Source organism: Pipistrellus kuhlii, unplaced genomic scaffold, assembly GCF_014108245.1.
Source record: "Pipistrellus kuhlii isolate mPipKuh1 unplaced genomic scaffold, mPipKuh1.p scaffold_m20_p_4, whole genome shotgun sequence".
Lineage (NCBI taxonomy): Eukaryota > Metazoa > Chordata > Mammalia > Chiroptera > Vespertilionidae > Pipistrellus > Pipistrellus kuhlii.
The window spans coordinates 20,440,371-20,467,569 of NW_023425540.1; the positions used below are offsets into that span (position 1 = coordinate 20,440,371).

General features: G+C 35.7%; 1 pseudogene; it reads right to left on the reverse strand.

Moving 5' to 3' along the window:
- Positions 1-4,940: 4,940 nt before the first annotated feature.
- LOC118703458 lies at positions 4,941-6,620 on the reverse strand (annotated as a pseudogene).
- Between the last annotated feature and the right edge of the window lie 20,579 nt (positions 6,621-27,199).

Below are 27,199 nucleotides of genomic sequence, written 5' to 3' on the forward strand. Positions count from 1 at the left end.
TGTGATTTTGGAATAAATCAACAAAAAAAGTTCCTCTGGGCCCAGTCTCTCTCTATATATTTTTAACTTCTAATCAGTTATCAAAATGTTATTTATAAAACCCTTATAATTCTGTAACATCAATAGTTTATTTAATTTCTTTTTTTGGCATTTGTTTGCTAGTAGTCTCTTATTTTCTCAGTTAGCAGATGATTTGTCAGATCTATCTATCACTGTTATGACATAAATATAACTAAGTATCAGCATTATATACATTTTTTATATACTGGTGTACAGATCGGATGAAGGAGCATAAGGAGAAGACCATCTTAATAGTGCTGGTAGTTTATAGACAATGGGTAATACTTAACTGGATGGGTATATTGCATAAGAACAACCAGTTAAAGACAAAAAAGATTTCTGAAGCACACTGAGAAAATATACATGACTGCAGCACATTTGTTTATCTAAAACTAAGCTAATTCTCCTTTAAGGTTTCCACTCCTGGTGGGGAGAAATAATGTGAATCAAACTAAAATAGCAATGTATATTTATGAATATATATTACCATTTTAATCAATTTAAAATCTAATCTATCTCTATAAAATACTGTTTATCTCTTCCATATGGTCTTCATGTCCTTTTTCCCCCCAAGGATACAAGGATAAAATTATTACATATTCTCATAGCACTGGTCCTGGGCTCCTCTTGGATATATTAGTACAGAAGGCTAAAAATACTGACAAACATTCTTAGCAAATTTTTGGAAAATGTAAACAACAGTTGTGTCATCATGCAATGTAAAATCAAAGTTTATGTACCTATTCATTATTAAATTTAAAAGCTATTTGGTAAATACACACACTCCATGAGCAATCATTTCCAGGAATTAATGGTAAAGTGTTGAAATTATGGTGATAGTAAAGTAGTATTTGAAAGGAAGATTTATATTATTCCGCAAAATGCTTTGAAAATTTGGCATCTCCCCCTATTATCCATTTTCTTTCTACTGAAGTTTTACAAGTAATTTAATGTTTAATATAATTCACAGCTGATTGGAACTATCTTTATTATGCTTTCCCCTCATGTACTAAGGTTTCTGGTGTCAGAAACACAAGGATAGAGTGGCATCTAATACTAGTATTTTGTGATTTTTATATAGCCTCAGTCTTAACAATTCAGAGCTCCCAGACTGAGGAAAAATCATTGGCGGTGGGTTGCTTCTGTAAGAGTAGTTTCCAGGGAATGATGGGAGAAAAGGAGGAAGGTCTAATGAATTAGGCATTGAAGGCTGATCTAAAGGGTCAGCAAGGCTGGAGGGTGGTTTGAGGGGAAGCACAGGGACAGGGAAGTAGCTAAAAAGTGTCATTACTCTTCCTTTGAGGTACATGGGCAGTTTGCTTATGACAGAAAAGACTTGAGCATATTACTATAATGAATAAATGAAAGCATACTTACAATGAAGGTGGGATAAAGAAATGAGAAAAGCAAACTGGTAGAAAAATGTCCTAATTGCTTCTAGTCATTTTCACAAATATAATCAAATGATTATATATATATATATATATATATATATATATATATATATATATATATAATCACACAGTTATATATATATATATATATATATATATATATATATATATATATATATATATATATATCTGTGTTATGGGAAGGCCGTATCTACCATATCTAGTCTGGAAGTTTTATATTTCCATTGTCTAGCACAGTAGCATTCAATGAGGAATTGAAGGAATTTATATAATACAAAGAAAAGGCTAAGAACCATAAAATGAATAGATATTAATCCTAGACAGGTGAGAATAGCCTTCTTCCACTAAAATTCAAGACCAGGATGGGATAGTGCAAACAATTAGAGATTGTAATTGTTCTACATGCCTATTGGGTATTTCAAAGCTGATTGCACTATTTTTACTGTAATTTCCTTAAATAAGAACTCTATTAAGGAAAATTAAGAAGTTCCAAAGGTGATATAATTTAATGATGTAATGTAGTTTTTCAGAGCATGTATAAATAAGCATTGTGAAATTGAGTGTAACAAGAATAATATGTGCTATTCATATCAAATTGTGCCAATATTAATGGATTAATATATTCATCTGTGCTTTCACTGCCCATATTAATTTATTGATGATTCCTACCTGTTACAATGAATTGTAAATATCTGCTCAATTCCAGAATAGATTGGATGTTTCTTGAAAGCAGAGACCATTGTCTAATCTTTTTTTATAGATTAAACCCTAGTATAGCAATAAATGCACGCATATGTAGAAAATGCTCACATATAAACATTTTAAATTACTAAAGCAAATAGGAGGAGAAGCATATAACATTTTGAAATTTGATATAAACTATATAATATTCAAATGACCTCAAACATCTAAGGTAAAAAGTTATTTCAGCTTGCACAACACTGGAATGCATGAGTTCATGAGGAAATTAATATGTATTAACCATTGACTTCTTTGAAGCATAGGTAAACATCTTAAATTGAGGATGGATCACAAGAATTCTGGCTTCATATTACACAGTGGTTTACAAAGTATCATACTTTAAAAAGATATTAGTTTGGAAGAACATGTAATAAATAACTTTAAAATGGAATGGGTATTTAATTTTAAAGTGTGCCTTTAACATTTATGTAAAACGTTTTTTGTACTCATTCAATAGAAACTTATCTGGCCACTGGGTAAAGCTAGCAATAAAACTACTGGTCCGCAATGTGTTAATAATATATAATAAATGTGAGATGTGCTAACGTTGCAACCTATTAAAAGTAATAATTATAGATTATACTTCTGCAATTTTAGCAAGATTTACATGTGACTTTGAAGTTGCCTTTCATCACATGCTAATAGGGAAAATTAAGTAAAAATACAGTTATAGAAACGAATGCCCATATCAGGTGATGGTAAGTATAACTAGTACTTCTTAAGTCTCTAGTGTATTAAAGTCATTATGCTAATTCCTTCATGTGTCATCCTTCATATAATTGTCTCCAGACCTTATGAATAGGTCCAGGTATGCTCCACAGCTCTCCTCATTCCCTTGGGAGCAGCGTCCACCCAAGACATTTTTTTTTTTTTTAGCATCACGAATCGCAGAAGCACAGTAGAGTAAGTAATCTCACAGAAATATTGAAAAGTTCTGCATTCAACATGCCTGCTGATACTTCAGCTGAATCTTAATATATGGTGAAGCCCAAATAGTAGGCTATACACTATTCACAGAGGTATGCATGGCCCAAAGGATGTTTCTGTGATGGGGATGAAGAGCAACTATTCACTGGATAATAATCTGACCTGTTACATATTGGAATAAAGAAAATGCAGTTTTAGATAATATTGGACCAGGGTAAAACATGCTTTAAAATATGGCTAAAGAAAATGAAGTTGATTTTATAATTAAGTTATTTTCAATTATAGCATGGGTCCCTGCAGGAAATAGATGGCGCATACGCATTTTGAAATTTGGGGAGAGTTAATAGAGGGAGAGTTGAAGAGAGATAGTTAGGGTATAAAAAGTACAAATGATAATACAGGGGTTTGGGATTAGCAAAAGCGGGGCGCTGTTAATACTGCTAGCTCTTAAGAAACACATGGGGGAGCCATGACTTGGAATACACTGATAAACTGCATCAGAGTGACTGGCTGTCAGAAACTGTGTTGGATTGAGCAGTAATTGACCTGTAGCTGTAACCCCACAGGCAGTGAGTCAAGGAAATAAATATCCAGACTTACCCATTGTCATTCCCTCCTGTAGCTATCTGCTGCTCCACTTTGGTTAAATCTAGGGGGAAAAAAGCCAAGAGGAGTAACAGTCAATGTCACTGACGAATTCATGTATATAGAATGGGGAAGTCAGGGGCACTGAGATAAGAATATATCCTGTACAGTGCAGCAATCAATTCACATTTCAGTATAACTTTCAGGTGATGTTTAACTCTTTAACACTCTCTCCTTCACGTACTTCTACTATACTAGTACTGGAGGCTCGGTGCATGAAAGTCCATGCACTCGGGAAGTCCCTGAGCCAGGTTTGCACCCTCTCACAATCTGGGACCCCTCAGGTAGGGTACCTAGGTCTGGCCTGAGACTAGGGACTATGGAGGCTTTCCTTCCCCAGGCTGTAGGCAGCTGGCCCCACCGTGCTACTGCTGCCACTGCTTGCTATCTGTGCAACGCTGCCTCCCCCTCTGCCACCTGTAGCCTCCCTCTGCAGGCAACAGGTTGGGGTATAATGGCCTGGCTGGCCTGGGCCTGCTTCTTTCTTTGCTAGGGGGCGGGGCAAGCCCTGGGAGGGTCTGCCTGCCTACCTGATGATCCTTAACTCCCTAACCGCTTGCCTACCTACCTGATCATTCCTAACTGCTGGTCTCTCTATCTAATCACCCCTAACCACTCTGCCTGCCTGTCTGATTGCCCCTAACCACTTGCTTGGGGGCAAAGCCACCCCAGCGAGGGGCTGTCTACCTACCTGATCTCCCTAACGGCTTGCCTGCCTACTTGATCACTCCTATCTGCTGGTCTGCCTACCTGATGTTAAACTTTACTTACAGAATGTTAAATCCTTACAAACTAAGGCTTTAAAATAAAAGACTGAGACATAAAAGAAACCAGGGATGCAGACACACCCACACACAGCCAGTAGTAGTCCTGCAGGCTGTGACCTGAAACCTTCACATCTACTCTAACAAGCCACCCCAACCTGTAGGGCTGTTGCAGGGAGGAGGGGGGGGGGGGTGCGGGAAGGAAGAAACAGAGCCCCCAGGCCATGTAATCAACAGCAAGGTGATGGTGTAATCTGTCTTTTCACAGTGGAGTTAGTTGTGCCCCACCAGTTATGATGGGAATTTAAATATACTTTCTTGATCCCAGAAGTTCAACTATGTGGACAGTCGTTACACCTGACAGGATGATTTATTATAGCACAAGTTATATATTTCAAATGGACAAAAAATTAGTATCATTTACAGCATCTTAAGATAAACTGCCTTTGAACAGGAGCTTCCTTTCCAGTATTTTGAGGTCTATAAGACGAATCTAGAAAATTTACTACTGTGGCAAATGGAGACTGCTTAAATCGAAGGGGGGAGGGTGGGCCTGTGTTTTTCTTTTTGATTAGTTGCTGTAACACTGTCCTTCAGGTGGCTGAGGGAGTTTCATATTTTCTTTAGACGTCATTTGGCACCAAAGCTCATGCAAGACAACTTTGATACTGTATGAATTCTGCCATTTCACTAGCACTGATATGGCTCTTGGGCCCACCACTCCATTAAAACTATTAACTCCATTCATATTAATTTTTGTTACAATTCTTTTTAATTTTTTAATTAAATTATTACCTCTGTACATATACCATTGCCCCCCCTCCTTCCATACATGCCCTTCCTCCCCAGAGTTTTATGTCCAAAGCTTTTTTACAGCAAAAGAAACCACCAACAATAAGGAAGCCCACTATATGAGAGAACATATTTGCAAATGTTATCACTGATAAAGGTTTAATCTCCAATATCTACAGACAGCTTATACAATTTAATAAAAGGAAGATAAATGACCCAATTAAAAAATGGGCAATGGATCTAAGTATTATAGAATCTTCTCAAAAGAAGACAGAAAACATGCTCAAAGTCACTAATTATCTGAGAGATGCCAATCAAAACAACAATGCGGTACCATCTCACACCTGTCAGAATGGCCAACATCAACAAATCAACAAACGACAAGTGTTGGCAAGGTTGTGGAGAAAAAGGAACACTAGTGCACTGCTAGTGGGAATGTAGACTGGTGAAACCACCGTGGAGAACAGTATGGAGCTTCCTCAAAAAATTGAAAATGGAACTTCCATTTGACCCAGTAACCCCACTCCTAGGAATATATCCCAAGAAGCTAGAAACACCAAGCAGAAAGGATATATGCACCTCTATGTTCATAGAAGCATAATTTACAATAGCTAGGATTTGGAAACAGTCTAGGTGTCCATCAGCAGATGATTGGATCAAAAAACTATGCTACATCTACACAGTGGAATATTATGCTGCCATAAAAAAGAAGGAATTCTCATCATTTGCAGCAACCTGGATGGAATTGGAGAACATCATGATGAATGAAATAAGCCAGTCAATGAAAGAGAAACACCACATGACCTCACTCATTTATGGATAATAAAGAACATTATAAACTAATGAACCAACAGATAGATATAGAGGCAGCAAAGCAACAAGCAGTCTGTCAAATTACAGTGGGGAGGGTAGGGAGATCTGAGGAAGATAAGAGGTCAACCAAAGGACTTGTGTACATGCATATAAGTACAACCAATTTTTGTTACAAATCTTACAAAGGGGGGTGCTTTAGGGTATTTAGGTCCTCATTCTATTTAAGGCTGTATATTCAGTTTTTATAAATTGTGTTTGGAGGCCCAATTATCATCCCTCTCCATCTTGTAAATGTCATGTCTTCATCATCTTCTGGACCCCAGCTAACTGTGCCATCCCCTGCTCCTTTATGGCCTTCTTCCAGTTCTTCCAGCAGTCGGAAATTGTGAGGGACTTTTATTACCCAGCTACTGGTGGCTGCCATCTTGCATCATTGTCGCTTGAAGGCTGGCCTTAACTAGAAGTTTGACCTGAAGTAAGACATTCAAATTCTGCAAGTGTCAATTTCATCATTTATAATAATCTATAAAAAACAAGTAAAATTATATTACTGAGAAAGGCTTTTGAATGATGCCTTTTACATAATAAGCCTTCAATAAGTATTTGTTGCTGTTATAATGGAGAGTAAGTTATGTAAGGCTATATACAGTTGATGATTTCTAACAATTTTTAGAATAAACATGAGAAGAGGTGACAAAAGCACCATAAATATTAATAGAATAAATGTTTAAGAGTTCAGTATGTTAAGCAAAATTTTGAATTTCAGTGTGTGGAGATAATGAAAAATAGTGTATTTATTTCTCATGTGTTTATGTTACATGATTTTATGAGCCTCTTCACTGATACTAAGATGATTTTTCTTCTGTATTCATTTGAATATTTTAATATTTTATGAATTTCACTACAAAATGTTCAATTTTATAGTAAAATACCTTTATTATATTTTTAAAATGCCAGGCATATAACTTGATTTGAGTCTCTGTAATGCTATTTTCTGCTTTCAACGTCCAGGAAAAAAACAGGATTTTCTTGAGACTTCAGGAGTTGTACAAAGTTTCTTTGTCTATTTCTAGTTTTTAGCACATCTCCATATGTCTATCAACATCTTTTTACCACCACAGTAGAACTAGCCTCCATGAAATACTGAAACCACCATTTTCAAGAGAGTATCTCATGTAGGAGTTCAGAACATTTTTTCTCAGAATGTGCCACTTTGACATAGAGATTATTTTGAGCTGCAGGTATTTGAGGCTGAGAAAGTCAGGGGGAGCTTTTACCTCCCCTTTTACTGCCTAAAAGAATTTAAGTAGAGGGCTGGTCCAGGAGGAGACTATTACCAAGAACATGAGCCAGGTGTGGTAGATGTGGGCAAGGTCTACGTATTTGTTCACATACCTCTGTTTCCCTTTGCCTCTTCATGGCACAAGTATTTATCTACCAAACATTTGATTCTCTATCTTCTTGTAATTAGTTCCCTCCACTTTGAAGTTCCAAACCCCTACCTTCTTCTCCTTAACTCACAATGACATGGATACCTTGATTGCCTGACTGTCTATGGGCCTTATATATTCTCAGACAACCTCTGTAAACATATAATTAAGCTTGTTTCACTCTTGTCAATGTGTCACATGCCAATTTACTTCTTAGGTCAGCCAGAAAAACCTAGGAGGATAGAGGAGAAGTTTCTCTTTCCTCCCCAGCATTCATATGATTTCCAAAAATTCAAATCTATTTTCTGAGCAGAAAGAGCCAAACCACCCCTTGGGTTTGATCCATGGAATAATCTCAATTTTCTGAGGATAGGTTTGCATTTTACATTCAGGTTCCAAAATAAGTAAAATAATATGTTAATCCCACAATAATTATGATATCGATTAAACTAGAAATAGGCACAAACATATTATAGTTATTACTAATATTGTCTGCTTCTATATCTGGAAAACCTGCCAGTCCCTAAGAAACACATGCTTCATAAAGTCAAAATAGCACAGAGGAGGTACTTGCCATAGAGTCCTGTCAGCCTGAGGAGAAAGACCATTAGCTAGGGAGTAGACCCCACTGCAAGCCCAAAGCATCCTGAGAGGTTAACTGGTATTTTGAAAAAGATCCTGGTTAAAACTCTAGGAGAACAAAACTCCCTCCCTCTTGCTCCTGAGCTCCACTTGCCCTGTTGTTTCTCCATAGCAATGTGGCCCAAGAAACCACATGGCCCTGCCCGCTGTGAAGATCACACACACAGGCCCTAGGCAGAAGCCTGAGTACTGCAGCAAAGCAATGAATTGTAGTCAAGAACACAAGCAAAGATCGCCAACTGCTGGACTGGGACTAAGCTTTAATATGGCACAGGATCTCTGGACAGTGACTCTATTTCTGACCCTGATTTTCCATGGCGGGACAGATGGAGATGGGACATTGGAAAGACATTCTTTTGATTTTGCATTGCCAATCCATATTACCACCTGATCTCATCCTCCATGTGAGTCCCTGGAAATGCTTCTCCTTGTGACACCACAAGAAACCCACTTCCACTGGCAACAAAATCAGCACTGATTAGCACTGTGGTCAGCAAACTTTGGCTTAAGAGCCACATTCTGGTCTTTGGCCCCTTGCGTGTGGCTCTTCCACAAAATACCACAGCCTGGGCGAGTCTATTTTGAAGAAGTGGCGTTAGAAGAAGTTTAAAAACTTCGGCTCTCAAAAGAAATTTCAGTCATTGTACTGTTGATATTTGGCTCTGTTGATGAATGAGTTTGCAAACAACTGGATTAGCAAATAGAGATGAACTAATCGTTGTAGGCAATTTCCTTCCTAACATCCTCCAGGACTTTTTCTACCAGCTCTCCCTAGAGCCTAAAAATTATCTTGCCATTTAGTTCAGCAGAGTTGAGGTCAATCTCTCTACTAATATGAATAGTCTTGACCCCTCTCAGAATAGTCTCAAATAAAACTTTTGCCTTGACTTGTCTGGTGCAATTTTTCATTTAACAGCCTTCATGTAACATAACTAGAATTTTTAAAAGGGAGGAAATTTGGACACAGAGGAATAAGCTCAAGGAGAATGGCAGGTCAAGATGAAAGCAGTGACTTGAGTGATGATGCAGAAGCCGAGAAACGTGATGATTCCCGGGAAACTACCAGAAGCTGGGAGAAGGGCATGGAAGAGATTCTGTCACAGTCTGCAGAAGGAACCAAGTCTACTGACACTTTGATCTTGGATTTCTAGCCCCTAGGGACTGCAATAGAAACATCTTTTTTTTGAAGCCACGCAGTTTTTAATATATACTTGGTTATGACAGTTCTAGGAGACTACTGCATCATGTTATATAGTGAAAAGATCGAGGGTTCATTCTTAAAAACCAATTATGTGTCTTCTTAAGTTTGAAGGCAGGTGAATCATTAAAAAGTGTTAAGTCTTCATATCATCATCTGCATATTTGAAAGGCCTAACATTTGAAAGGTGTTGACTAAATAAATTTTTGTTACTTTATTTGATTATGCAAACAATAGGTAACAACTGTGTAAGGTTAAGACAACATTAGCAAAAAAGTCGTTTCTAAAAACTAACCAGAGCTGAGGCACTAAGCAGCACAGAAACCTTAACAGATGAGGAAAACCTGAACTTTCAAAATTCCATTTTTTGTATTTCTATGTTATATTAGCTTTTTTTCCATGGAAATTAAATCATGTTAAACTTTATCCAATACACAAAACCTTAAAAGTGTCTACTCTACTCCTAGCTTATTTCACTGATATATATCATTTCACTGTTATATAACATCACTTAACGAAAACATAGATGTAAATGTCTTTTCTGTTTTCATGAAAATCACTGTACAAAAGGGTGGAAACTCAATAGTCAAAGTAAAACTTTTTTTTTTTTTAAGGGAGCATAAGTAGAGTGACTTAGAAAGCTTCCATTTCCACTATAAACCTCGGCTGTTGTTTTTAATCACAAACATATGTGTTTTTTTTATTGTTTTTTTAACACTATTTCATATTAATGTTGGTTTTTAATAAAGCAATGTGAGAGATGGTATAACACTTCTACTGCTGTAAAAGGAGATGTTTTTATAACAAGACAACAGCTTTTCTAGTCCTCACAAACAGCTGAGGGAAAATCAATAGGGATCCATTTAATGTTTGAGGGACTGCCAGATTGACCCATTTCCATGTGAGTGTGCCATAATTTAAAAAATTACACTAACCACACATGAAACAACTAGTAGTAACAGCAAAATTTTATAGTAATTTTTAGAGGGAAGAAAAAAAGACGTGATAAGAATAATCAGGTGCAGTAGCACTGTCAGGGTGGCTCATTAGAGCATCTTCCTGTGCACAGAAAGGTTGCTGGTTTGATTCCCAGTCAGGGCACATATTTAGGTTTAGAATTCAATCCACAGTCTGAGTGAGGACAGGAGGCAACTGATCAGTGTTAATCTCATACATTGACCTGTCTTTTTTTTCTCTATCCTTTTTTCTCCCTCTAAAATCTGTAAAAAAAGCATACCCTCCAGTAAGAATTAAAAAAAAAAAAATCAGGTTAAGAACAGAAACAAAGGGTGCACTGCTTCATTGTCACTTTTCCTACTTGTATTTACAACACGGAAAATACTTTTGAAGGCAGCTAAATTAGTGTAAGAATTTAGATGTTTTTTATTTTATGATCAGTATACCATATCAGTGTCTGTATTCACAGACTAAGAACTTAATGCTTTCAGTAAAAATACTAAATTTTATTCATTAAACAATGGAAAGCTATAGAGAGGCCATTAGATAGAGCATGCATTCTTTTAAGTACTAGTTTTAATCCCCTTAATCCTAGGCTAATTAGCAGCAGCCTCTTAAATAATTATATCAGTCCTACAATGCAGTGATTTTTCAACTGGTGCACCACAAGAATTTTTAAAATGCAATATCCGACAGGGGCACTGACCTGTTTTCCCTCAGATTGTCAAGTAAAAACATTACAACAGGTAATGCAATAGCCAACCAGTGTGTATGAATCAAAATTATACGTATTTATTTTTTTGGTTAGATCCGCAAAAATGTATTTTCTGTTGTGCCTAAGAATTTTGGTAATTAGTTTATGTGTGCCATGAGATGAAAAATGTTGAAAGTCACTGTTTTAATGCATAGATAACATCTGAATTTGTCAAAAAGGTTTGGTTGCAATCACCAGGCAGATTGATGGGGATGAAAGCAATTTCAGCTGCCAGAGATTAAAAGGAAAATATTTCTCTTTCACCTTTTCAATGGACTATCAGCAAAGACCATATTATCTCTCTTATCCATACTGTGAAAACTGTTGGCTTCAGCTATTTTGGCTTTTATTTACTTATACACAGTTGGCACCTGAAGTTTTCCAAGCTCTATAAGACATCACAGTAAGACAATGAATAGAGCTTGAGTAGATTACTATCCTATCATTTGTAGAGAAGGAGTGATGAGGCCTTGGAGTCATAAATACGATGACAACTTCCAAAAAATTCATACCGAAAATAGGGTTTTGAAAAGGAAGCCTCATAGGAGCATGAAAATGTCTGGATGGGAAATAGAATGATAACAGAGAGATCAGCTCTAAGGTTATTGCAATAGTCCAGGTAAGAAATGAAGAGAATAATTTAAGATTCTGGCAAAGGCAATGGAAGAATCAAGCCAGACTCAAGAGGCTTGGAGACAAGATGGGCATGCAAGGAGAAAGTTATCAGTAAAGAATATTCCCAAGGTTTTAAATCCAAAGGCCAGGTAAATAATAAAAACGTTAACAAAGATTAAGAGCACACATAGGTGTCAAAACAAGTTGGAAGAGAATACAGTTTGCTCAGTATCAGAAATGAGTTTCAGAAATGAGGTGGATAGAAGAAAGATCAATAAGAAATTGATCTTCAGCTTGTAAAAGAAAAAGCAAAAAGCTTGGAGGTAAAATATAACAGTAGTAGAACTTATTTAGTGAGTAGATTTTGAAGAGGACAGGTCAAAAATCTTTTTTAAAGTTGTAAGAGAAAACTTAAGTTTCATTAGGCACTTGAAAAGCATTAATCATAAAACATGAAATAAATGGGCCCTTCTCTCCCTTATTGAGAGCTGCCTGGCAGAGCTGCAGGTATATCCACTCTATATTTTTTTTCTACTCCTTTAAAATTGAGTTGATTTGTTACCAAAAACTCTCCACCCTTGGATACAAAGAAATAGAAGCTAAAAAACAAAAACAAAACAAAACAAACAAAAAAAGCAGAAAAAAAAAACACTAAAAAACACCATAAAGCAAAATTGGTATAAACTCGTATTAGTTTTCTTTTGCTGCTGTAACAAATTACCATATACCTAATGGATTAATACTGCACACATTTATTTTCTTACCGTTCTGAGGGTTGGACGTTTTTCTGGGCTCAAGTCAAGGTTTTGGCAGGGCTGTGATGCTTTCTGGAAGTCCTGACGACGACGACGCTTTGAGTTCCTCTTATTTTCTGTTGCTCTGACTTCTGCCTCACGTTTCCACTTGTAAGGACGCTTGTGATTACATTATGCACACCTGCTTCACTTAGCTGTCTCTCTACTTTAATGTCACATGGTTAGGAACTTACTTCATCTGCACCTTTAATTCATCTTTGCCTTGTAATGTAACATTTTCACCTGTTCTGTGAGTTGGGGGACATGGACATCTTTAGGGACCATTGGTCTGTCGTTCACATTGACAGATTTAGCTCAATGAAATCATCTTGTCATTCTGATGAGGTAAATATTATCTATACTAGTGCTCAGACTTTACTTTTGCTTTCACATAATGTTCCAAATGTAAGTGGGATGGAGGCTCTGTGGTTTATAACACTCCTCAGTTCCCAGCTGTAACAACTAAACTGCTCCCGCTTTCAGCCACAGATCTGTGCTATCTGCCCTTGATCGGACACCCTTGAGGTTCAATTAGTCCCACCTGACTTTAGGAGTGCTATACTATTATTATCAGTGGGAGAGGAGTGCTTGCGATGAATTCACATGGGATGATTAGTCATATTTATTTGGGTGGAAATAAACTCCTAGTTTTTTTATTTTTATATCTCATTTCCGTCCATCCTGCCACAGAAGAAGTTCAACCTTGTCTTCAGCAGGGCCAGAGTAAAGACGACGTCCCATAGTTTCTGCTCCACATTGAATGGCTTAGATAACTCCTTCCAGAAATCTGCATTCTAAAAGATGGCTCTGCCTGCCTTCCCTCTGGGGTTCAATAGGGGAGGGTGCGGGGAAGAGATTAAACAATAAACTTGTATGTCTATATCACATGTGTCAAACACAAGGCCCGCGGGCCAAATCCGTCCCGCCAGGCCTTGCAATGTGGCCCGCACCGCGCTGTCATCACTGCACTCCGCTGGGTTTCCATCACAATGACAGTTTATGACTGTTCAGTAAACCATTCGGCCCGCGATTTAGGCTGGATTTTAGATTTTGGCCCCTTCTCTGATTGAGTTCGACACCCTTAGTCTATATGCACAATCCATGACACAAACCATGGAGTGGTGAGGGCTGGAGCAGGGGCAAACTGGAGCAGCTGGAAGAGGGTAAGTGGGGAGGAAAAGAGGACCTTGTAATACTTTCAACAATAAAGATACAAAAGTAAAAAATAAATAAAAGAGGACTCCAAAAAGGGTCTTCAGAGATCAGGTGTTTGCATTTCAGAGACAGAGACAGACAGCCCTTTCTTTGAAAAACCCAGAGTTACAGTTTTGCCAGTTGACTAGTATGCACCCTAAAAGAGTTTCTCGATTTTAAGACCAATCTTTAATTTTTATTAAAATTTTATATCTGTCTTTAGAAAGATGAAATTATATCATTCACAAGAAGATATGATAGCTTATAATTATGTTTTTTGTTTTGTTTAATTTGAAACTGGGGTCATACAAATATTAATTTCCAGACCATTTTCTCATTATTAATGTTTATCAGCTTGAGTAATTTTAAATATCTGAGGCTTTTGAATTATTTTTCAATATATATTGACTTAGGAGTGTTTGTTTTATGTTTGAAAAAAATCTCTGGCAAAATAAAGATTAAAAAATAGAATATACAAATTAACTATAACAGAAATAAAAATGTAAATATAAGTACATTAAAATTTAAATGTTAAATGCTAAAATTGAACATTTTTATTCTAATAGTTTTGAAGATTAATTACGTTAATACATTTCCTAAATAAATTATTTTGACTAAGTTGTAAAAAACTAGAAAATGTACATATTCAGTGAACTATAAAGAACCTACATTAATAACTTCTAATTTGTCCAAACAATAATCAAATAGATTAAAATAAACTTTTTTCTAAACATTTATGGAGAAATGAATCCTTACAGATAATTGAACAAAAAATGTTGTTATGAAATATGAAAAATGATAAAAACAAAAAGGCAAACACAATAGAAGAATAAACTTATGTATTTTAAAATATATATTTTAATTCCAAAGAGGGAGGGAGAGGGAGAGGGAGGGAGAGATAGAAACATCAATGGTAAGAGAGAACATTGATTGGCTGCCTCCTTCATGACCTCTTTGGGGATCCAGCTGGAAACCTGGGCATATGTCCTGACTGGAGATCAAAGCTTGATCTCCTGGTTCATAGGTCAACCCTAAACCACTGAACCACACTGTCTCATAAAAAATATATATTAAGGATAATATAATCAGTATAATTAAAAGCCTAAGCAACTGTCTGACCATTTGACCATCTGACTGGCATCTATTGCCCATAATGACCACCAGGGGCAGGTGCTCCAACTGTAAGTATGACACACACTGACCACCAGGGAGCAGACACTCATCACAAGAACTGCTGAGCTGCAGTGAGTTGGCAGCTGCTGTACTCAGGTAACACACCTGGAACCAGAGAGAAGGAAGCCCTATTCTGGGGTGCATTGCCCGAGAACTGCCCTCTCACAATCCGGGACCCCTAGGGGATGTCAGCCAGTTTCAGCCCGATCTCCATAGGCCAGGCTGAGAGACCCCACTGGTGTATGAATCTGTGCACCAGGCCTCTAGTACTATATAAAGAACCATTAGATTTCCCCCTCTATAAATTCTAGATTAATTTAACAAAAATATTGATCAATATTATTTTATAAATTAACATATTAAAGAAAGAAACCTGCATGGTTGTGACAGGATTGCAGAGAAAGTGATCAATACAAACATATATAATTTCATGATTAGAAAGTCATAATAAGTTAGGAAATATTTTAGCCTAATATTGAGAATGTAGAGAAAATAGTAAGATGCCTGATACTAGAAATAAAACATCAATTATATATTTTTAAATATAATAATTTCATTAAAATGTCATTTAAAATATTAAAGACCTATAAAATTAATAGAAATATTATTTTTATAAAAACACTAAAGAACAAATATAACTGTATTTTCCAAACCTATCTATATATTTAATATAATCAAAGATGGAATCTAAACAGAATTACATTCATGTATGTGTGGTAATTAAATTAATGACAGAACTTAGATATTCTTGGGGATAAGATGGACTCATAAATAAATGAGTATGTAAAAATAGTTATCATTATATGAAAAGAAGGTGGGTACTTAACTCACAACACAAACAACAGTTGACCCCAGATTTATCTTGTTTTAAGTACAAAAGTGAAACTTACCTATTTTTTAAAATAATATGAGAATTATATTATGGTCTTGGATAGAAAGAATTTCTTAAACGAGATTTATAAGTGATAGAAAAGAAAGAAATTATAGATAAATTGAACAAATATAAGAACTTCTGTTCATCTGTAGACACCATAAATGGTAATTCCAAGTGAAAGATATTTTCCACTAATATAACTCTTGGAAAGAATTAGCATTCAGACAGAATGTTCATGGTAACTGAGTGAATACGTGAATGTGTGTATGTGCATGTGTGTGTTCCTGCATGTGTGTCAATAAAGTAAAAAGACCACTAACTAGATTTTAAATTGGTAAAATATATATGAACAGGGATTTTACAAAGGATGGGGGGATGTTAGACAGCAGAGAACTGTGAATCAAAACTAAAGTGACCATTTTGGTAAACTTTCTGAGGTTAGACAACACCAGTGATTAAAAAGATATAGAGCGAGGAACACCTTCATTAATTGTATAGCAACTGCAAATAGGTGCAGCTACTTCGGAAAATAATTTGGCTTTACTTAATACAGTAAACATATGCATATTTTATGACCCACCAATCCCACTACTTGGTACAAACTCTAGAGACAATCTTGTACATGTGCTTCTGCGGGCAGGAAATCAGAATTCTCCTAAGCAGCCTTGCTCCTGAAATACTGGAAATCGCCCAAATGCCTATCCACAGCGGAATAGACTGCAGCTGCATGCAGCACTTTGGCTGAATCTCAAAAGCACAAAGTCAACTGAGGAAAGCAACCTCTCCAAAAACACACAGTAATTTTATTTATATAAATTGAAAATGCAAACTAAACCAACTATTCGATATATATATACAAACATGTGCTCTAGATTTTAAAATAATGATTTAATAATACCTAATTCAGGATAAATGGTTACTACTGAGTGAATAAAGTCAGCAGGGAACATACAAGAGGCTTCTAAAGTATTAAACGGACTTGTGAATACATTGTTTTGTAATGATGATTAAATTGTACATCTAAATTATATATAGCAATAGCATGTATATTTCACAATTGAAACTTTAAAAAGAAATGCTGTGCTAATAATATGCTATTAATATATGCTCAACACCAGTGTCATTGTAGCTCATTAAAAGGGCAGAGAGTTGGGAATTGGGGAAAATCAGGGTCGAATAGTTACTGGTATATTTACTTACTATTAATAGGTTCATGACCTGAACATTTTTAAAAAGGAGATAGTGATATCCATCCTGCAGGGCTGCCAGAGAATAAATAAAATCATGAATGCCAAATGCGAGCAGAATGCCTGGCACAGAGGTGCTCAAATTGAGGATCAGCAGGAAGGAAATGAATGCTCCTTTACTGACAGCAGTTTCAACAGAAGACAAGTGTTTTGTTCGCGGTGGCAACTACATTGCAAGAGGAATTGTCAAATTGTGAGTGAAAACTGCAGTGGAATAACAGTTCCCGATAAATAACATTGCAAGAAAGCAGAGCCTCATGCTACTCGGGCATGCATCTACACAGTTAGGGGTGGGGGCGGGATAGGAGTTGCTCTCTCCTCACTGAGACTCGTTCACCCTGAGAAGATCTGTCATTGTATGCAGAACGCGGTGGCAGATTTATCCCTACGATTCAGGTTGCTCAGTAATGGTTCAGGTAAAAGCATTTCATAGCACCATAAAGTGGGAACTCATAAATGACAGAGTCTATTATTGGGTGACAAACTCCAGCTTGGTGACTTTGTTTGTGACTTTGTATAGACTGCAGAAATAATTCCATTGTCATGAGCTTCAGGAGGAAAAAAGAAAGAAAGAACCCTGGTCAGCACTTTTAAACACCCAATATTATTAAAACACACACACATACGCACACACTCATAGGGACTGAAGGCTAAACAGATTAAAATAACTGGCATGACACACAGCAAATACATACATTCTGGTGCAACCCCTAAATTGATGAGAGTAAGATTGTTTATAGTTACCTTGAAATTACAAATTAACTCTGGTTTCCATATTCTGAATAAAGCCTTGGAATTTTCACTCTGCTTTCATTTTGCATTATAATCTGAATGATGATTAATGCTGTGCTTCTCCACAATTAAGCGATTGGCCAAAAGAAAAATATGTGTCAATACCAAAAACCAATGACTACTATTCTTGGTAGGAATTGTTTTTGTGGAGGGTCGGGGGTGGGAGGATATAGTACTTTGGATCATATAATAGTGCCTCATATAATAAACCTTCAGTGGCCAATCATAATGGGACATGGCAACTGCATATGATACTATATATTTTTAAATCCTCACCTAAGGACATGATCAACATGAGATCAACCAACATGAGATCTCAAGATTACAAATGCTTAGAGAGAGGAAGGGAGGAGAGAGAGAGAGAGAGAAAGAGAGAGAGAGAGAGAGAGAGAGAGAGAGAGAGAGAGAGAGAGAGAGAGATTTATTGGTTGCCCTCCATATGCTTTTTGACCAGGGATCAAAAAAGTTTGATCTCTCTAAGCATGTCCTCAGGGATCAAACCAGTACACAAATTCTGCCAAGATCAGAAAAAATGAAGAAGAAATAGTTGTTAATCTCAGGTCAATCTCCTTTATAAATGGGTATATACCTAAATCCTAAATATAATATTCTGAACAATATATATATGAACGATAATTCCTCATGAACACATTGGATTTAGTTCATGAATGAAGGAGTGCTTTGAAATTTAAAACTTTACTACTATAATTTCACTGTGATGACTGCATCAGTAAGAAAACAGGTGATCATAAAATTAAAGATCAGCAAAATATTAAATTTATTTACCAATCTTAATAAAAATAAATAACAGAAGAGAATTGATCAAAGATATTTACAAATCTAAGAAAAAAATCCTATTAATGTAAAAAAATGTTTCTTTTTAAACCAAAAAAGTAGACAAGAAACCCCTTTACTATATTCTCTAGTACACTTGTGTTTAGGACACCAGTAGAATAAGATAAAAATTAGAAATAAGCAATAAAAATAGTATTATGCAAATATATAAGATTAATGAAAATTAAGATGAGCTACTGATACACAATTATATTTATAAAGTCAACATATCAATATCCCTGAACATAAAGCTGCTGGGTAAAAATTAATTGAATATCTATACACTATATATTTCTAGAAACAAATAATAAGGAAAGATTGTATCATTGACAGTGAAATAAAAATTCATGAAATATATTCATATTAATGTACAAGTCCTCTTTCCTAAAGACTATAAAGCTTATTGATATATATTTGAAAATATCTAAATAAATGGAGAGCAAAATCATATTCCTGCAATTAGTGATTCAATACTGTTAGGTGTAAATTTGCTCAGATTATTCTAAACATTCTGTTCTGTTACAAATAAAATGATGACTGGATTCTTTTTGTGGATGTTGTAAAATTTATATTAAAATATAAAGGATAAATAATGTAAAGGCAATAATTTAAAATAATCAGAATATTGGATTATTCTAATAACTATCACATTCATGGAAAATAAATCAAGAAGATATCTTTTAGACTATAGATAAGCATACAAATCAATGATAGAGAGTAGGGTGTCCAGATAAAGATTCACACATATACGGAAATTTAATAAACACTAGGGAAAGGGTGATCTGTTCAAATAATATTGTGTCACATAGATATAAACTTGCACATAATATATCTATATCTATCTATCTATCTATCTATCTATCTACTTGTAACTATATTTGCAAAATATATAATTAACAAAGTTTCATATCAAGAAAAAGATATAAAACCCTAGAAATCAATAAGCAAATATAGAGAATCCCATAGGCCAGTGATTCTCAACCTTTCTAATGCTGCTACCCGTTAATACAGTTCCTCTTGTTGTGATGACCCCCAACCATAAAATTATTTTCGTTGTTATATCTGTATTTTCTGATGGTCTTAGGCAGCCCTGCTAGTGGTTCTCAACCTATGAGTCATTGAGAACTGCTGCTGTAGAGCTTAAGACCATTGGAAAACTTGGATATTTACATTACAATTCATAACAATAGCAAAATTAGTTATGAAGTAGCAATAAGAATAATTTTATGGTTGGGGGTCACCACAACATGAGGAACTGTATTAATGAGTCTTGGCATTAGGAAGGTTGAGAACCACTGCCTAGGCAATGGACAAGATGTTTGATGAAGCCCTTAAATGAAAAGGAAATATAAATTGCCAATGTTTGAAAGGTTCCCATTATTCATGAGTGAAACACAAGACATAGTCACCATGAGAAAAACAACTGAAGAAGATAATACTACATACCCACCAGGTTGCTAAAATTATAGAACTGACAAGTCATGTATTGCTGATGGAGTTGAAAGGCAGTAGTAGTAAGAATGAAAAGTTGGCATTATCTATTGTTGATACACATGACCCAACAATTTCATTCAATTGTATGTGAATGTTACACCAAAGTTAATTTCCCAACAAAATGAAAAGTACAATTGCTTTGAAAGTGATTAATACGTATTTATAGTGTAATGTAGATGAAACTATTAGAATGAAAATATATAAAGTTTTTCTTAGTTCTACTTTCATTGTTTTTATCACAATGTCTATTTTATACTGTTTGTAGTCTATCTGATCTTGCTTTTAGTCAAGACAAAATGAGCTTTAGATAACACCATGGAGATACCACACATTTTTCTTCTTAAAGATATAAGAAAGAATATTCACTTAAAATTCCACTTAAAAAATAGAAAGGATTTCTAACAGTCTAGGATTTTTGCGTGAACTTTGTTTTTGTTTAAAGAGCTGCTATAATTCTTTGAGAGAACTATAAAAGTCTGCTTAAAAACATTATAATGCAAAATGGACATAGAAGGACACTGAGATATTTTATTTACCATGGCAGAGCCATTGCTGTGAAGAATGAATAATATATGGCAATTGTAATATATGGAGAAGTAACACAGGTTACTAGTAGAAACAATAAATCTGTTTTTACCATAAGACTTGTCTTAGGCATTCCTCTTATAATACATAAAATAATTTTAGGCTACATGAAATTGGCTTAAAACTCCCTTGTTTATGACAATATACATCTGTTACGATTAAAAAATATAGCCCACTTCCAAAAACCTGCAACAAGGTGATGAATCCTTAGGTAAATACTTTAGATCATTATTCATTACCAATGGTCTTTATTGATTCTCTGTATTAGAATGCCTGTATGTGTCCCCCTACTCAGATCAATCTGCTGATTTACTTTGTCAGCTTGAACTTTCCCTCATATTATAAAATAAAAAAGGCAAACAAAAATGACCCAATCTATTTTTTGGCCTGGTTTCATTCTTCAGTAATAGAAGTAGAATAGAAGTGAGGAAGAAGAAGAAAAAAAAAAAGAAGTGAGGAAGAAGGAACTTTTTCTGCTCTGTTCTGTTTCACATGTACACACACACACACACACACACACACACATACACACACATTTTATAATCTCTCTTTCTTCTCACCCCCTCAATCTTCCCAGAACCTTGTGATAAACTGCTCAGGACATTCTGAAGCAGGAAATACACTTTGCATTGCTGGAAGCTTAATGGAGGTACACATTTCCACCAAATGGGGAGTGAGCACTTGGAACTCATGTTCCCGGGAAGCACAGTAATTCCATATCCAGTGCTTTTCCTTATTATGTTATTTTTTCATCTTCTTTGGTTTAATTCCTGACATCTATACCCAAATGCCTTTTTGTATTATTTTTATTTTCTACTTATTTACCTTAGTAACAGGTATTAAGAAAGCTTGGTAATTTTCTATCATATGTAAGTTTCCCTTGCCCAAAAGATATAAAATGTTATTATTATTTTTCCTTTTATTTTATTTTTCCCCATCACTATTTATCACTCCTATTCCCTCTTCTCCCTCCACCCACAACCTTCTACCCTACAATCACCATGAGTTATTTTTCTTTTTCTACTTTTTTTCTTCTTTGCTCACTCCCTGCCCAACACATCACCTCACTTTCAACAACAAAAACAATGCCTGCATATACAACAATGCTATTCTGTTTGGTCTTTGTCAAAGAGTAGCTCCAATACAGGTACACAAACCTACAAACATAAACAAGAAAGAATTCTGTTCTGATAAATCATACATCTAGTAGGAAGAAAGAAAAGATAAATTATTTTAAAAACAAGATTTCAATTTCAGGTGGCAAAGTACAACTCAAAAGAATAAAGTATATTAGAGGTACTTTTTTTTTTTAACAAATAACTACTGATGTATACATATATACACATGTCAATTTATATATACATCTTCTTATATATGTACCATACTAGAGGCCAAATCCATGAAATTTGTATAAGAGTAGGCCTTCCTTCCTCCTTCTCCCTTCCCCTGGCGGCCAGCACTGGCTTCCCTCTGGCACCTGGGACCGGGCTTCCCTTGAAGCCTTGGCTTCCTTCAGAAGATCCTCCAGTCTAATTAGCATATTATGCTTTTATTATTATAGATGTTTGTACTTTTATCCAGCTTACTGAACTAAAAGAGTTGGTGGATATATGCATAATTGGCTCTCCATATGTAATTCATACTCTCAGAGCATTCCTAAATACAGGTGATTTTTATATGCAAATAAAATATTTTAGTGAACTACAATATAATTATTCTTTTGTATATTCATATTCCTAGGGCACATTCAGATCCATGATTTAATTAAAATTTACCATAAAAACTTGGAACACATTACGAGGGAGTAGTATTACTGTGTGATTATGTAGAAATCTACTCTATTGATAACCTTAATTTTCTACCATGGACAGTGGTAATTTTCTTTTGTTAAAGAAAAAGGACTAAAGCTTTAAAAATTGTTGTTTTTTTGGGGGGGATACAATGGTTGTATATGGTTCAGAATGAATATATGCATGTATATATTATAATATATGGATATATGTTTCCATTTATTAATGACTGTTACATATTTCATATTGACATTCAACTTTATTATATTTTGAATATTTGTACTGATTTTTAGAGAATGCAGAAGGGAGAGAGATAAAAACATTCATGTGAGAGTGAAGCATTGATTCTTTGACTCCTGCACACCCCCTCCCCCCACCCCCCATCCCGAAGGATTGAGCCCCCAATCCGGACATGTGCCCTGATCGGGAATACATGGGATGACACCTAACCAACTGAGCTACACTGCTGGGCTTGACATTCTATCTTAATGACCTTCCACAAGGCCTTTTTCTATTGAGTTATACACTGGATTTCAATCTCATCTGCAATTATTACAGTTTATTTTCCCCTTTTAAGACTTCAACATAATTTTAATAGACATTTATGATTCTGTATTTTTATTTTAAAAGTTATTTGATGTTCTCACCTATTAAAAATTTAAGGCATATTTTTAACAGTGCATTTCAACTGAATTAAGGCTACTTCTTTCCACATGAGCTCTTGCTGGAATTATGGACTCAACAAAAGGGATGGTCATATTCAGCAATGGAACTAAAAATAAATGAAAATTACATATACATGGAAAAATGAACAAAATATGCATCATGTAATAATCATCATGTATCATTCCATGCACTTCTCACACAAGTAGTAAATGTAATAGAAATATGAGGGCTAGAGAAATTTCAGTCACTCAACTGACTTTATTTTTTAGTGATACAAAATTTGAATTATTCAAGCTGAAGCTATTAAATATTCATAGAGCTTCATATTATAAAGTTATTGATTAATGTCTTTGGTAAAGAACACTATTATCTCTGATTATATCAAGGTCATCCTGAGGAACAGGACCAAGGCACAAAGTGTTATATATGGAAATATGAGAAGCTAATACATCATTCATATTTAACATATAACATAAAGGTTAACCCCTTGGAGAATCTGAAAATAATACTCATCTTCTTCTGACAATTCTTTATACTGGCAATTTGGAAAATGCCAGTGTTTTATTACTACCTATTCTTGTACTATGACATGAATTAGTGCATACCTGCCTCACTATTCCTTTGGGCAAAAATTGAATTTGAATTATGTACAGGAGAGAGATTTTACAAAATTAAATGAGCCAATGTGCCAAACTATTTTCCCTCTGTATACTCATTAGAACTACTCTGAGAGTAGCCATTTCTTTTGCATTTAGAGAAAATTGGTACTTTGTTCAATATTATACCTGATATCTGTTCAACTTCTTATACCCACTGAAAGAATAAAGATATTTGGGATCAATTCACATACATATTAAGGATAAGTGAAATATTTCAACTCTAACTTGATTTAGTTATGTACTCTCAATATAAATAAAAACAGAAAATTTAATTCTAATATGTTTAAATAGCTTGTCCTAGGGCAGTGATTGGCAAACTATGGCTCGCTAGCCACATACAGCTCACAAACCATGGTTTGCCCCTCTGTTGACTAATGAGTTTGCCTACCACTGACCTAGGGTTCCAAAGCACAAATATTGGCTAACTTGTGTGAAAAATGTTAAACTCCCAGTGCCATGATTTTTCTCGTATGTACAAATGAAAACAATGTTGACTTTGTAAGATTCAGTAGGAGAATGAGATAATGCAAGTAAAAGCATCTGGCATATTTATCACTTTACAAATATTATCTATCCTTTTTGTGGAAGGAATAAATCTAAGATTTTGGCTTCCAGAATTTTTCTTTTTCTCTTTACACTTCACTGCCCTATCACATTTAGTCGGTAAATCTGTCAATGAGATTAGACTGTGGATAATTATGTCCCAAACCCATATGTTGTTTTCTCTGATCAAATATAATTTTAAAATAATAAAAAGGATCTCTGGCCATAGCATGGGGACTATTTTTCCCCTTTAGCCACATTTTCACTACATTCCTATATTACTTAAAATTAGGGCTTAATTTTAAATATTGAATCAATGAGATTGCTCAGTCTCCAAAACATGCAATCCTTTTCTCTCAGAAAACTGTGTGCTCTGTGGACACTTTCTATGCTTTACTTTGTACCATAGCACTTAATACTACCTAACTGTGCATGTTACATCTTTGTTTATTACACATTGTGCATTTTACATCTTTATTACATTTTGTCTTCACTTGGATATAGTTTCATGAGGATAGACATTTCTATTGATTTTTTGATACTGCACCCAAAAGCCTAGAACACTGTCTAGCAATGAATAGTTATTTCAGAAATGAATTAGGAGTTGGTGAATTCACAGATTAGAGAGACAGAATAGAATACTGATTTTTAAAAAAAGGATTGGCCCAAAAGAGGGACAAGCTTCCCACCCCACAGTCCTGGGCACCAGTGCCTGTGGCTACAGCCCAGAAGAGGGACAAGCCACCCACCCACAGTCCCCTGCAATTGAGGCTGTCTAGAGAAAAGGTGGTCTGGGTCCTGGTTGCCTGCCACAGGCCAATGTGAGGAAAGCCCGGGTCCCAGGTGCTGGCAACTGGCTGGAGGAGGAAAACTTGGGTCCTGGGTGCAGGGTGAGGCAGAGGCAGTTAGGGGCAATCAGGCCAGAAGGGGAGCAGTTAGGAGTGATCAGGCCAGCAGGGGAGCAATTAGGGGTGATCAGGCAGGCAGGCAGAGAGGTTATAGATGATCAGGCAGGCAAGCAGTTAGGAGCCAGTGGTCCTGGCTTGCAAGAGGCAGTCATACATCCCCTGAGGGGTCCCGGATTGGGGAGGGTGCAGGCTGGGCTGAGGGACACCCCTCCTGTGCATGAATTTTGTGCACCAGGCCTCTAGTACTAGTATAAGAAGTACATAGATTCTAGACTCAAGGCTAGTTATTTATTTTACAAACATATAAAAGTCAAAAAGGAACTCAAATAAGCATTTCAAATTTAACAATAAAACAGAATTATTGATCTGTATCTATTCCAGTGACTTTGTAATTTGTGCCATTTTCTTAGGCTCCAACACAGTCATCACCAGTTCTTTCATATACTTCACTCCAGTCTATTAAAAATCTATTCCACTTCATCTACAAACAAATTGCAAAACTATCATCTCTTTCATGAACTACTAAAATACCTTCTTAATGTATCAGCTACCATTATTCATCCTTCTGCCAGTTTTCTCCACAGAGAAGCCAAAGTCATTTTTTTTTACCAAAGAATTGGGATAATGGGAATCACTTATATCTTTCCCATCACATGTTTGTGAGTGTCATTGATCTAATCCAGCCCCAAGCTCCCTCCCTGCCTCTTACCACCTGCTGCTTAACGAGCCTGCCCTGCAGCATATCTCATCTCCTTTGTCCCTAAGGCCCTGTTTGTGAGAAACACAGGCCAACATGTTCTTCTCTCAAGTGCCTTTTTGGGCAATCGATCAACATTTCAGTGTCATTTCAACCTGATTTGACCATGCAACCGTTATCACTATACTGATATCATATAATACACATTATATATATTTTTTTCAAATTATTTATTGTCTAACTACAAACCTTCAGGTAGAATAAAGGTCAAGAGAATAGTCCTAGAACTAGCACAAGGTCAGGAATATAGTTATTTTTATTCAACCCTCAAACAAAAATTAATAGGAAATTGATTTAATAATTGGCTGAGAATTGAATTAATGATTGCTGAGGATTGAATAAAAATAACAATAAACTTGGGGTCAGTTCTTGTTATGACAATGAATGGTCCTGGGAATGCCAAGACAACCGCTCTGACTAGTCAGTCACATTGTCCTGTATTGGGTGGAGGTGAGAGGGGGGGGGTTACTTAAACTTGTATATTAGGGAGAAGGATTGGTAAAGGTTTCCATCTTGCTTAAAATGAATGGAAAATAAGCCTGTTGATAAAATGGCCTGCAGTTTCATCATTATAATAAAATTTCCACTTGCTTCTGACTAATGCTCAGAAATTAGGCAGAAGCCAAGTGAAAGTTTCATCACTCAGGCAGCACCAGTGACTCCTTTAGCTTTTCCTATGCTCCTAAAGGTGACCGAGCACCACTGCGGTCTATGTGGGAGGACTTCCCAGCACCTCAGGCAGGGTCCAGGGGTTGGGAGAGCAGGGTCAGAATGTGGAAGGCAGCCCTTTGAATTCTGCAGAGAAGGGGAAGGCTGGCAAGAGCCAGAGAAGGAGGATGCTCTTGGAATATGAGTCTATTCACTAAGCATGTCTACTGTTTTCTTACTATAGATGTAGATTAATGTGGCTTGTTTTATGCATAAAGGAAAGAATCTATGTGGAAAATGTCAAGGAAACTCTTTACATTATTTAATAAAAAGTAAACCCATTTTAAAATTATCAGGCACATACACATATTCTCATACCTCCAGAAACATGGTATAAAAGTGAGGAGTATTATAGTTATGGAGAAATATTAATAACAACAAATAATAGGCCCTTGTTGCACTCAAAATATTCAGATTACATATTGAAA